At 49.8% G+C, this 11,645-nt stretch overlaps 1 long non-coding RNA gene across 1 annotated transcript; it reads left to right on the top strand.

Moving 5' to 3' along the window:
- The first annotated feature begins 234 nt into the window (after positions 1 to 234).
- On the top strand, positions 235 to 10,940 carry LOC140611613 (uncharacterized). The gene is made up of 3 exons (XR_012012710.1): positions 235 to 753; positions 2,123 to 2,615; positions 3,284 to 10,940. It is a non-coding gene; the product is annotated as an uncharacterized lncRNA (long non-coding RNA).
- The last annotated feature ends 705 nt before the right edge of the window (positions 10,941 to 11,645 follow it).

Here is an 11,645-nt window from a genome sequence, read left to right as displayed (position 1 = left end):
GCGCCCCGCGTGGGCGGCCCAGCAGGCGGAGCTTGTGCAGCGGGGCCCTGGGGGTCTGCATGGCCGGCCCCGCGCCCCGGCCTGCGGTGCCGCCTCTGTGCCCGCCGGGCCGGCCGTGCTGCTCGGAGCACCGCGGGGAGCCGGGGGGTGCGCGCTGTCGCACAGGCCGCCGGGAGGTCGCGGGAGCCGGGGGCGGTGCCCGCGCGGGTGACAGGCCCGACGGTTGATGGCGGCTGCTGCCGCGGGGCGGTCCCGGCGGGCTCCGGGCAGCGGGGGTGGGCACGACAGCGGGTGGACGCGGCGCCCGGTGCAGGCCGGGGCTCCTGGGTGTGCGGGACTGCGGAGAGCCGGGGGCACCCCAGGGGGCTGCGGGAGGCTGGGCGCGTCCACAGGACACCACCGGTGGGGGCCGCGGGCAAGGCCACGCCCGGGTCCCCTTGGCCTACGAGCCTGATGGACTGAGTCGCTTTCGGGGGCAGGGCCTCCCCTCCGGGACGAGCTTCTGCCTGGTTCTTCCTGGGAACCCCGTATTTTGATGAAATAACGATTCAGAGAGGGAGGCCTCGGGCACAGCCCTGCGGCATGGGTGACTTCCGGTGGCGTGTAGGTGACTTCCAGTGACGTGTGGGTGACTTCCGGTGGCGTGTGAGTAACTTCGGTGACATACTCATGACTTCTGGTGACGTTCAGGTGACTTCTGGTGACGTATGGATAACTTCCAGTGGTGTACGGGTGACTTCCGGTGGCGTGAAGGTAACTTCCAGTGACGTGTGGGTGACTCCCGGTGGCGTACGGGTGACTTCCCCCTCGTGTGTGGGTGATATTTGATGGCGTGTGGGTGACTTCCGGTGGCGTATGGGTGTGTGGATACCCATGGTATGTGGATGATGTCCGCTGGCGTGTGACTTCCGGTGGCGTACGGGTGACTTCCCCCTCGTGTGTGGGTGATATTTGATGGCGTGTGGGTGACTTCCGGTGGCATGTGCGGGGCGAGCCGTGTCTCCGGAGCCGCCGTGATGGTGCGGGAGCCGTGCGTGGGCCCACGTGGCCGCGCCCTCGCGCCGTCCGCCCGAAGCTTCCCTCCATTTCCCGGCGCGGGTGTGGGCCCTCCACCGAGGTCCGCCGAGCCGCAGCCCCGAGGGCCCGCGGGGGGGGCGGGGGCCTGCACGGGCAAGCCCGGAGCCTCCTGCCGGCCCCTCTCGTCACGCGGCGGGGCGCCGGGGAACGGGCCCTGGCGCTGCCCCTGCTGGCCCGGCGCGGGGACAAGCGCGGCTGCCTGGGGCGGGAGGCCGTGGCGGTGACCTGCGGCGACCCGCGCTCGGGGCCCCGAAGCCCGCGGCTCCGACTCGCCGCCCCCGAGGCGCCCGCTCCCAGCCGCAGCCTCCACCGCCGCGGGGCCCGGGCCTCGGGAGGGCGGCCGCTGAGCTGCCCGCGAAGGCCTCTCGGAGGTCCAAGTCCGCTCACCCTCAGGAAGGATTTAGGAGTCGGCGGACAGGCCTAGAGCCCGACGGGGCCCGGCCCCGGCCCCGCCCCCCGCCCGCGGCCCCGCCCACCCCTCCCGTAGCGGCTCCGCCCCCTGGGCACGGCTCCGCCCCGAACACGGCGCCTGCCCCGCCCCCTGGGCACGGCTCTGCCCCGGCCCCGCCCCTGGCCACGGCCCCGCCCCCGGCCCCGCCCCCTACGCGAAGACCTGGGGAGCCCTAGTGGGGGCCTGAGCCGCGGGCCGCACGCGGGCACGTCTCCGTCACCCCACGGACCCTGTGCGAGGATTCCTGTGCGGCGAGGGGCGTGGGGCACTTCCTTGGAGAAGGCCGCTCCGCCTCGGGCTGTGCGCGTGTCGCAGTGGGCGGCCCTCCGGCCTTGGGAGTCCTGCGGCGCCGGGCGTGCTCCAGGTGGCCTCACCCAGCTCCGCGCACCTGTCTCCCCCCCTACCTCCCCCCCCCCCCCCCGCCACGTGCCGCGCTCCGCCGCCCGGAGAGTCGCCCCGCGGTCCTGGGCGCCCGGCTGTTGCGTGTGTGGAAGGAACCCCGGGAGGGTCTGGGGTCCGGGGTCCGGGGTCCGGGGTCCGGGGTCCTGGCCCGTGACCGCCGAGGACAGGTCCTCGCCCGTTTTCCTTCCGCAGGACGGTGTGCTCCGTGAGCAGCCCGCATAGACCTTGCTTCTGTGGCTGGTCCCCGCCTCCCCGGGTGTGCCCTGCCCCCGCGACACCTGCCCTGGGCCTCAGGGGACGCGAGAGGTGTGCGGTCGGTCGTGGCCAGGAGCTTCTGGGGGGATCCGATCTCCAGGCAGCTTGTATCATCTCTTTTAAAAATATACCTTCCCCTTTGACCCACAGGACACAGAGAAGTGATCCTATACAAGATGCATTTCTCTCTCTGAATTTGTTCGCCTTAAAACTCTTTTTTCCTCCCTCTTCGGAAACAGGGAACCTCGCTGGGGGTGTTTAGCAAGCAGTGTCCTAAGTCCATGAATTTGCTTTCTGCGGCTGCTGGTGACTGACTGCCACAGACCGTGTAGCCTAGAGCAACAGAGATTTATTCTCACAATTCTGGAGATTAGAAATCCACGATTAAGGGGTCCGCAGGGCCGTCCTCTGTCTGAAGACTCCCCCGACGGTGAGCTTTTGGCAGCGCTCTGCTTCCTTCAACCTTGGGTCACGGCCTCCCCTCTTAGCTCCCGCGTGTCCCTTCCCCTCTAAGGTCCTTATTAGTCCGCTGCGACCCATGCTCTCCTTTTTACTGAACGAATTACACCCGCGCAGATCCTATTTTCAAATCAGGTCGCCTGCTGAGGCTCTGGGTGGGTACGGATGCTGGAGCTATACCGTTCGGGCCGGTAGCGCCCAGGCAGTGAACCCCCCAGGACCAGGAGGCACCTGCGTGCTGGCATCTGGGTAGTGGTACCAGTGAGGGAAGATGATAGGTGGTGGTGTGTCCTCCCTGTACACCAGACGACCCAGGGTGCCTTCAAGGCCTCGCCCGGGGCTGTCTCCAGGTAATGGGTGGGATGAAGTGCCAGTGAGGGCAGGGCCAAGAGCGGCGCTGTAGGAGAAAAGATGTCTGGGTTTCACAACGGGCCCACTTGTTTCCACAAGTATAAAAGTGGAAGCTTAGAGCCCCATGAGAAGAGGATCTGCAGAGCGGGCCTCCGTGTAGCAAATATGCAAGTAAAGGGAAATGGTTGGCCGTTGGCCTGCAGGATGCCTTTCCAGGGAGCTCGAGTTGAAGCAGCTTCTCTTCAACCTCAGCCTCAGGTCCGGAGCTGTATTGGTCTTTTCCTCCAGCAGGGGAAGCCTCGCCTTCAGCTCTTGCGTGGACCTGACTTGGGAGGAAGGGTGATGAAGTAGGAGAGAACACAGTGGTGAGCGAGGACAGTAGAGACACCAGCACTCGACGCTGTTTCCAGAGAAGTAAATATTCATAGTTGGTACCTGGGCCCCTCTCCTCTCACCCTGATCTCTGATCACCGTTCTAATGTAGAAAAGGAGTGTGAATTCTATGACTTTTGCTTGAGCTTACAGTTCTTTTCAAAAGCACCAGAGCTGCTGAGAAGACTCTAGGGAGAAGGTATTTACTCCATTGTCTCATTTACACACATCAGTTGATTAGGTTTGGAAAAGTACAGTGTTGGTGAGTTAAGGAGTAAGAATTTTTTTTCTTGGGGTGCAGGAGAGATATCTGAGAGAGAATCTTATGCAGGCTCCATGTGGGGCTCGATCTCAGAACCCTAAAGACATGACCTGAGCTTAAATCAAGGGTTGGACGCTTAACCGACTGAGCCACCCACGTGTCCCAAGTCACTTGAATTTTAGACACTTGCTGATGAAGAAATAATTCAGGCATTAAAAACTATGTCGTGTATTCCAGTTACCTTTTATTGTTTACCTGAGACTTGACCATAAAGATACATAGAGTAAATCTAAGAAAGAACAGGGTTATACTCAGGCACCAAATGGGTTATTTCAGTTATTCCAGGGAGAGGAACCAAGTCCCAGCTGGTGGGACTCCATCCTTGCTTGCACTTCATAAGTAGAAAGAAAAGTGAAAGCTTTTAGGGTGCTTGGGTGATTCACTTGGTTAAGCATCTGCCTTCAGCTCAGGTCATGACCTCAGGGTTGGGGGACCAAGCCCCACGTCTGGGCTCCCTGCTCAGTGGGGAGCCTGCTTGTCCTGTTCCCTCTGCCCCTCTCTGTGTTCATGCTCTCTCTCTCTCTCAAGTAAATAGTCTTGAAAAGAAAAGTGAAAGCCCAACCAAACACTCTCCGTTGCCAGGGAAACACAGGATTTTCTGCTGAATGGGAGAGAAACGTGAACTCTCCAGTCTTATTGACTCACTGCAAGTCAATACCAACGATCCTGAGTAACTGGTTTGCCAAACAGCAGCGTTCTGTTGTCTTCTGCATAGACAGGAACGTTACACGTGGTAAAAATCCAGGGCTAACTGATTACTTATTTGAGAGTGTGGTGTTCGAGTAATTGGGTGGTTTTACTCTTTATATGTGCTCCGCTCCCCACTGCTTACATGAACTTCTGCATAGTAGAGAACATTTCTGGGTACAGAGTCAGCTGAGACTAGTGCAGGTCAAAACCACACAGTTTGAGTCTTCTACCTCCAGGTTCTGAGCAGGTAGGTAGTAGTTGAGAGCATGCTTATAACTGTGGCCCCCTGCCGAGGAGCCGCTCCTAATTGGCTTCACACAGTCTGCAGAGATGGCTGTTTGCCGTTCTCCTGTAATAAGAAGACATCGCTTGGCTGTGTGAACACAAGTAAGCCAGAGCAGTGCCTGCTCATCCTGTGGGTCACGTATTCTAAGCAACAGGAATAGAGCTTGGATCAAGCATGGGCATCATATGAAATCACAGGGTCTCTCGCCTCTTCAAATAGGGAGCAGTATGGAGCCCCTGCCAAGGGAAAGGTGGTTACACCATGACTGTATTTTCATCAAGCTTTGATTTGGCAGCAGGTGATTAGGCAAGAGTCGTCAGAGGACACGGCAGGTTTGTAAGACATTGAGATTCTTCTTTAAATAATGAAAACAAAAGTCTTCAGGAAGTATTTAAAAAGCTTTCTTTAATGCTTATCTGGCCTCTGGTATAGTGCTGAGTACACGAGAGCATTCCATAAATAGGTACCCAATGATTGATTAGCTTTGCAACTATGGCCCTGTAGAAGGTCATTAGGAATGAATGGTTGTTGAGGAAAGAGATAAAAATTAACAGAAGAATGAAAATAATTCAGGTAAAAATGAAGTCTGTGTTTTATCTGAATGGATATGGAAATTCTTGTGCATGTCTTAAAAAATGTGATATTTTCAAATGCTCAAGCCTCCCAATTACCTTTATGGCCATGAGTGGTTAGAACACTTGTTACCCTATTGATTATCAGCACTGCTTTGGTTGATTTCCCTGGATAGTGTGTCTTCCTTTCTTCATTGGTCTAAATACCCTCTGGAAGCTGAGCTCACCAGACGGAGAGAACCTAGATCTAGGGTCCCTTTGTCTTTGGTTCATTTGGTGTCTTTTGACACTAAGGGTGTGGGAAGGAAGATAGTAAGAAGGTGATAAGATTTTGGTGTTCCGTTTGTACAGGTCTGCATCAGCTTCGTCAAGAAGCCTCAAAGCTTCTTCATTACAGTGTTTTATTCCAACCCCCTTCACTGCTTTTCTAAAGCTGTCAGTTTTTGAATGACCCAGTGACCATATCAAAATTGCCTAGTTCTTTTTTTTTAAGATTTTATTTATTCATGATACACAGAGAGAGAGAGAGACAGACAGACAGAGACAGAGGCAGAGACACAGGGAGAAGCAGGCTCCGTGCAGGGAGCCTGATGTGGGACTCGATCCCAGGACCCCAGGGTCACGCCCTGACCTGAAGGCAGACCCTCAACCACTGAGCCACTCAGGCACCCTATTATTGCCTAGTTCTTATTGAATATTTCAAGCAAAGCTTTGACCATCAACCTATAATGATATTAAATTGTAATTAAAGGCAAACCTAGGGTCTTCTGGTTTACAATGTTATTGCTGACAGGATTCTGAATATGTAAGTTCAAAACAGATACACTGTGTTTATTATATGTGTGCTCGTGTTGGAGAATGTAAAGCCTCCATTTAGAAGTAGAAGTGGAAAGGAAAATCTTTTTGCTGCTGCGTTAAACTAGAAAATCAGTAGTGATTATAATCTTGGTTTTCTTTTTGTCTTATCTTTTGAAATTTCAATGTGTGAAATTAAAATGTGTTAACATTTTTAGCTAATGTATTATAAAATACATTTAGATAATGTACTTTACTTTGTCCGAAGTTTAAAAAAGGGATGGAGGAATGGTGCGGTGAAACGAATGGCTGGTATGTGAGTGAGGGAGAGACCCGGCACAGGGAGGTCGAAGAACACTTGTCTAGTACTCCTCTGTTCCAGGCTCCGTGCAGGTGCTTTAAATAGAACCTAGCATTTAATACTTAGAACAACTCTTTTAGGTTTAAGTTAACATTATTATGAGGTTGAACCAAATGAAATTGCCATTTTGGTAGGTAAAAGTTGATTGCATATTGGTAATTTCAAATGGCTCAACGTAATATTGTTTTTGTGGAGTGAAAAAGCTGATATCTAAGGAGATAAGCAATTTTCTCAAATCCTACAGTTTTAAACCCAGGTTTTATGACTTTCAAACCATTCTTATATCATGGCACTAGGCTGCCTTCCAAAAAGGTTTTGTCGTTACTTCTTTGTTGATGGTGTAGAAACCGTTTTGTCTGTACCAAGGTTTCCATACCCCCAGTGTTCTATTCATACCACCTACCTAGTTGATAAAGTTGTAATTATGATTACATGAATTTCTATGTAAAAGTGTTTGGGGAATATGTTCTAGAATCTTATTAACATATTCCTGTTCTTAGTCCAGGAATGTGGCCAAAAGATACAACATCAACTAAGATGGAAAACATGTCACTAAGAATTTCATTTTAAGTTTAAACATATATTGTGAGAATCACAAATTATGGCAACTCACTTAACAAAAATAAAAAGTATTGATTGTTTCATAGACAGCAAACTCTACTTGAATCTAGTGATATGGCTTTCCTTGTAATTAAAAAAAAGTTAAATTTGTATGTTGAATGGGAAGTTAATCGATTCTCTGACTCTGCTAAATATTGTGTGTTACATCGGAAATATTTAAATTCTGAATACTGATGATCTCGTTGGGTGTTTTGTGATATTAGAACTTGTTCAACAATTCTGAAAAAAAAAGATGGAAAACATGTAACTTTCCTTGAAATAAACTGTATCTTTACATTGTCTCCCCTAAAATCTCTTACATTTATTATAACTGGGAGACATTATCTTTTACTACAGAAAAATAATTTCATAGATTAGAAATATTTTGCATTTAGCAGTTGAAAAGATTAAAACTGTGTCAGTGTTATCGCCTGACTTCTTAGGCATGACTTAACATGTTTGCTCAAAGAAAAGATAGAACCTTTACTGGGATGTTTAGAAAATTTACTAACTAGGCATCTAGGGCACTTTGTACAGCGGTTTTTATACATAGTACGTACTCATTAAATATTAAATTAATAACAGCATATGGAAAGGAAAGGGAAGAGAATGATTTAAAAAACTCTTATTATGAGCTCTGCAGAACCACTAATATTAGAATATGTTTTCTAGACCTGTGTATTTCTAAAGATTATGGGAAGAGTATAGTCATGGTAATTGTTGGAATAAGGTAATTTGTTTAACTTGAATATACGTGTATAGGGTCCAGACGTCTATTTCTTCTTTTTTCTCTTCAGTGTGCCTAGAGAGCACAAGTGCCAGGAACTATAGTAGATGCTGGTGAAACAAAGTCAGAAAATCAGACACATTCTTGGGGTCCCCACTCCCAGTGTACTCTGGCACTACACAGAGTTTCTGCTTGGTGAATTGACTTCAAAGTAGTTTGAGTTTGAGCATTGCTTAAAGAGGGTAAAAGGAGGACACTTGTCGTTTGGTTTATAGTTAAGGAACATTAACAGGAATAGGAAATTATTTAGTTGTTTTGGGGACGTGGAGTCAATTTTTAGCTGGTGAAAATCATGATGTTTAAATGCTCAGCTCCTTCTGCCTAGAAACGAGAATGCCAGATTAGAGGAGACTGTGCTATAAGAAGGGAGGCACTTGTGGCATAGCAATCCCGAGGAGGGATGAGAAGTAGCTCTAGGTATGGATCACCAGCTGCTTGGTTCTCCACCCCACTAATCCTGGGACTTCTGCAGACCAATATTTGCCAGATTTTCAGAAGAATATTCTGTAGTGAACCGAAAGGCTCAGCGCAGGTTGGTAAGTGCTACTTACCTACTATTGAATCACATATATATGCAGTTATATACATATATATGGGGGGACATGAAATAGTTGGTGCACTAATAAAGGTGAGCAATTTTTATAAAGGTTTAATTATTTATTTGAGAGAGAGAGAGAGAGCATGTGAAAGCAGGGGAGAGGTAGAGGGAGGGGATGGAGAGAATCTCAAGTCCACTCCCCCGAGCATAGAGCCTGACGCAGGTCTTGATACCACGACCCCAAAATCATGACCTGAGCTGAGATCAAGCGTCAAATGCTTAACCAACTGAGCCACGCAGCGTCCCCAAGGTGAGCAGTTTTATGCTCGGTGAATAAGGTTCTACTCACTAAGAATGCGGCATAGTTTATAGCAATGTTAATAATGACAAATTTAATATAGAAGTGATTATTAACAAGTCCTGTATCTCTAATTACATGGATTTGGGTTACAGCAAAGTCTGGGAATGCAAGCCTGAGCATTTTATCCAATATTTGACCAGTTACTAACCTAAGACACATGAATGTGATGAGTTTGTGAATAGACTGGAGATTACATTATGTCGTGCAGTTAGAACCAGCGCATCCGTCAAGGGAAAGGCCAGCGTCTGGGATGTGGTCCAGGATATTCCTGAGTCATGGCAGACAGCAAGTCCACACTGTCCACGTGCCACTATATGGATCCAAGTCCTGATTTAGCCACTTTTTGAAGATATCCATTGAGCAAGGCTTGGTGCAATTCACTATTCAAGTGACACCCTGAAGATGTGGCTTCAGAGCTATAAGGATCAGTAATAGCGATTATATGTTTATGTGGGTGTGCATGCAGAGAGTAACATCAGGTGGACTTGTTTACATCTTCAAGCACTATCACTATTAATGATTTATCTCAGATGTTCTTTTATGCAGTTCCACTTCCCTCAAAATAGTATTCTTAGAAGATTTGTGATTATGGTTTATGAAGCATAAGACTAGATTCACTTAGCCTTGTTTTGTTTGCCTAGGTAGAGGTTGGGAGTGGACTGTTGCATAAAATAATACCTTGGGGTGCCTGGTGACTCAGTGACTGAGCGTGACCCCGGGGTCCTGGGATCGAATCCTGCATTGGGATCCCAACAGGGAAAGCACTTCTCCCTCTGCCTGTGTCTCTGCCTTTCTCCATGTCTCTCATGAATAAAAAATCTTAAGAAAAAAAAATACCTCAATGGAGGATATCCCACAGGGGGAAGATTTCGGTGGGAACTTAAGGGTAGCCAAGGGTAAGAGTTAGGGAGGAAAAGCATGAATTTGGGGGGTTACTGATGCACCAGGCAGGACTCTCCAAGTAACATTTCCTCCCTTTGCCCCCACACGTGGTCGGATTCCTCTCCCAGAAGTCTTCGTGAGGCAGTCCAGAAGTCAGAGGGGAACAGTTCTGCTATCTGGCCTTGAGCTTGTTCGGGTTCTGGTTCTGCTCCTCCCCCGGGGTCGGACTTGGATCAGTATGAACGGATGGGGCTGGGGAGTGTATGTGGTGGTAGAGGTATCGCTTAGTTGATGATTGCCAGATTTAGCATAGAAAAATACAGAACACCCAGTGCCATTTGAATTTCAGAGAAACAACGAATACTTTAGTACTCATACTTTTTTAGTATGAGTCCCAAATATTGCACTAAAAAAAAAAAAAGGTTTTGTTATTAATCTACATTTCAAGTTTAACAGAGCCCCCTGTATTTCATCTGGCAGTGCTTATTTAGTTAGAACTTTAGTGGAGGAAGCCGCTGCTTGGAGCCAGCACAGCAACCCCCAGCGGGGATGAGAGGGTGTGGGTCACCAGACATTTGGTTCTCCAACTGCAACTCCAAAACCCTGCTGGAGTTTTGCTATAGACATTTGTTGATGTTGGTTGTTTCTTCTTCTCCTTCTTCTTCTTCTTCTTCTTCTTCTTCTTCTTCTTCTTCTTCTTCTTCTTTTTTTTTTGTCTTTGCACAGCGGTGTTTGATTGGCCCCCTTTAGATAATCAGATGTAAAGAAAAAGTGAGTATGAACCAGTGCTCTGGGCTCAGAGTTTCACAGGAAAGTGTTCATGGCTTGTGAAAGGACCTGTGGTCAGCAGGGGGGTAGCAGAGTAAGAAGTGGGCGTGTTTACACTGACCTAAGCGTCCCCCTGGAGGAGAAGAATTCAGATTCTTCAGTGCCTGTTCTCGGACATTTCTGCATAATGCCGGCCTGCATGAATAACGGGTTGGGGGTGCTGACGGAGGGCTTCCTGCAGGCGGAGACACCCAGTGTCGCAGGGGGAGCTGTCACAGGGCGCGGGTGTTGAACCGATGGCCCGGGGCCCCTGCAGGAGATGTGCCACGGGCTGAAACCCCCACATCTTGCTTTCCTGGCCGAGGGTGCACATGCTGTGGCAATAACTGAATGTGTAAAGAGGAGTCTTTGAGGTCAGGGTGTTTTATTTTTTTGTGAATGCCACGCCAGACCGAGAAAAGCCATTTTCCACACAAGTCCTCCTTCTGTAGCAAGGGCACATAATGGAGTCAGCATTTCCAGCCTCCTAAGAATGGACAGAGGGGGATGCCCGGGGGGCCCCGTGGTTGAGCATCTGTCTTCGGCTCCCGTCCTGAGATCTCTTAGACTCTGGGATCAGAGTCCCGGGATCGAGTCCTGCATCGGGCTCCCTGTGTGGAGCCTGCTTCTCCCTCTGCCCGTGTCTCTGCCTCTCTCTGTGTCTCTCAGGAATAAATAAATAAAATCTTAAAAATCAAAAAGTGACTAGTGTGTGGCTCATCAGCGGTCAGCCGATACCGGCTTCCTCCCACCTGTCTTTTAGCAACTGCACTGGTCTGGGCTAGCTAGCTTCGTACCCAGACAGAGAGGAGAGGTCAGGAAGGAGGAGATCGTAGAGGAAGTTTTCTTTTCTTCGCTCCTCAGGGAACCATCAGCGTCACCCTGGGCAGGAAGGCTAGGACCTGCCAGGCAAATGTGATATTAGTGCATGAGGTGCTAACTACCTGGTGACTTCAGTGAGATTTTAAGGATTCTGGGGACTGTTGCTTTTTCCTTCCAATTTGGACTTAGTCAGTGCTTTGTGATCCCGGGTCCGCATAAAGATCACCTGGCAAGTGTCCAGAAAAATACAGTGCTCACACCAAGATGACCGTGTCATTCATTACGCAAACTAGCAACTTTAAAGCCTATAAGAAAGACGTAGCAATTAAAAAGCACCGATTGTTTCATAACAGGTGTCAAATGGGACTTTCCCCAGGGAATAGGGACTTCATAGACTTCATAGGCCGGCGGCAGGGTGTGTGTGTGGGTGATTCCAGTGAGCAGCTTGCTTGTGA

The sequence above is a fragment of the Canis lupus genome, chromosome 20 (genome assembly GCF_048164855.1).
Source record: "Canis lupus baileyi chromosome 20, mCanLup2.hap1, whole genome shotgun sequence".
In the NCBI taxonomy this organism is placed as follows: Eukaryota; Metazoa; Chordata; class Mammalia; order Carnivora; family Canidae; genus Canis; species Canis lupus.
Note: the sequence above shows the minus strand (reverse complement) of the source record. Positions and strands in the feature narration are given on the sequence as shown.